Raw genomic sequence first — 1827 nt, forward strand, 5'->3', positions numbered from 1 at the left:
TATATTATCATATTGTCTGCAAATAGTGAAAGTTTGACTAGGTAGAAGCACTCTTATTCTTTTTTTTTTTTAAGTAGAAGTTTATTGACATCCACTTATGTAGTATTTTACATATACCCACCAGGAGAGAGTCTTCATCATTCAATCAACTCTTCTGAGAATTGCTCCATGTGAAAATGGGTTTCTTTGCCCTTCCCCAAGAAAGATATTTCTGCTGTTTATGCTCTTGGTAATAATGCATTTGATTACACCACCTTCATAAAAACAGTCCTTAAGACTTCTGCAAACAGCAAAGATATACTAGCATAGAACCCTCTCCAAAATGCAATGCTTTACTACAGAGGTTTAGTGCAAGAGATACAGGAAATGGGGATTCTCCAAAGGTTGTGCCCATACCTAGAGGAAGACACCATAGAGCTGAGGCCCCAACTGGGTGGCCCTATCTTTGGAATGTGGCTAGCAGGGACTGAAGACCCCAGGTCCTCTTCATCCTCCTCATCCTCTCTCTCTTCTGAAGCAGCCATTGCTCCTGATGATTCAGGCTTGGGAAGGATGTTTGTTACTTTACTGGGTGCTTTTCACAATGCTCCTGCTGTGATTTCAAAGAGGATTCTGTCCATATCCATTCCTGCTACTTTTTCCATTTCTTCCTGATCATCTATTCTTTCAAATGTATCCTCTAATATCTCTATGATTCCAGCCTTTATCATCTCTTTGGACAGCTCCCGCATGGTGTCTTGTATTTCTGGGATCTTCACAAGACTCTGCACAGCCTTCATCACTTCTGTCTTCTTTTGCAGGGAACAAGCTACTCTTAGAACGGTAAACTGGTTCTTCATCCCCATCAGCACAGAGTTCATGTGTGCTTTGGATATATAGAGCTTGCTCACAGCCTTCTTTGAACTGATCATCTGCTTGGCCAGAACTACACAAACATCTTTTTGGCCCTTCTTGGCTTCATCTTTCACAGACGATTTTACTTTCTCTTCTTCTCTTTGGATATTTCTTATCTACCTGTCAACAACTCTCATATCCTTTCTGATATTCAATGACTATTCATTGACCAGCTATTTGGGGGGCTTCTCCTTGGTTTTTCCAAACAGCCCCATGATGAACTGGACTCCCCTTATCCTTTCCTGTCCTCTTATTCTTAAAGACTTGTTTTTAATATTCAATGGGCAGGGTTAGATAAAGTAATCTTACTTCACTACAGGGACAAAATCTTCCTGCAAACTATACTACAAGCCCCATGAACTATGACACTTATTGACTACCTGGTAGAAAGAAACACTAACTCTTGCCTTGGTGCTTCTGGTATTCTTCTTCTTAGATTACTAATTTTCCAAGCTCAGACAGTTTCCTTACCTATGTTTACTGGTGGATGGTTTGTTGACTACCAGGAGATGCATGCCTATGTATCTTGTGTGTAGCTTCTAAACTCTATCACTATAGCTCTACCTTTTCTGTTATTCTAGCCTGTTACCCCTACTTCTCTTTATTCTTCTAACTCACACCTCTGACTCATTAGAGAATGTTTTAGGTTGTTCCATGACTTCCTCTCCCTGAATCAGGTCTTGAAGTGAGCAGTAAACTAGAATGAATCAGGGCTTACCTTACTGTATTGCTGTCCTTAATTTCTTAATACCAATGCCCCGTATTTAGGAAGCTAATGCTTCAAGTATTTCATTTGGTTTATTTGTTATTTAAAGAAGATGAGTAAATTTAGATCCTTTCTTCCATCCATCTTATCCCATACCCAAGCTTCTTGAATTCTTTGGCATTATTAATGTACAAATCTTAATCTTCTCTATCTCTGAGTTCAGACCA

At 39.5% G+C, this 1827-nt stretch overlaps 1 pseudogene; it reads right to left on the minus strand.

Moving 5' to 3' along the window:
- Positions 1 to 335: 335 nt before the first annotated feature.
- Positions 336 to 1109, minus strand: LOC118573410 (annotated as a pseudogene).
- Positions 1110 to 1827: the final 718 nt, after the last annotated feature.

This window comes from Onychomys torridus, chromosome 1, assembly GCF_903995425.1.
Source record: "Onychomys torridus chromosome 1, mOncTor1.1, whole genome shotgun sequence".
In the NCBI taxonomy this organism is placed as follows: Eukaryota; Metazoa; Chordata; class Mammalia; order Rodentia; family Cricetidae; genus Onychomys; species Onychomys torridus.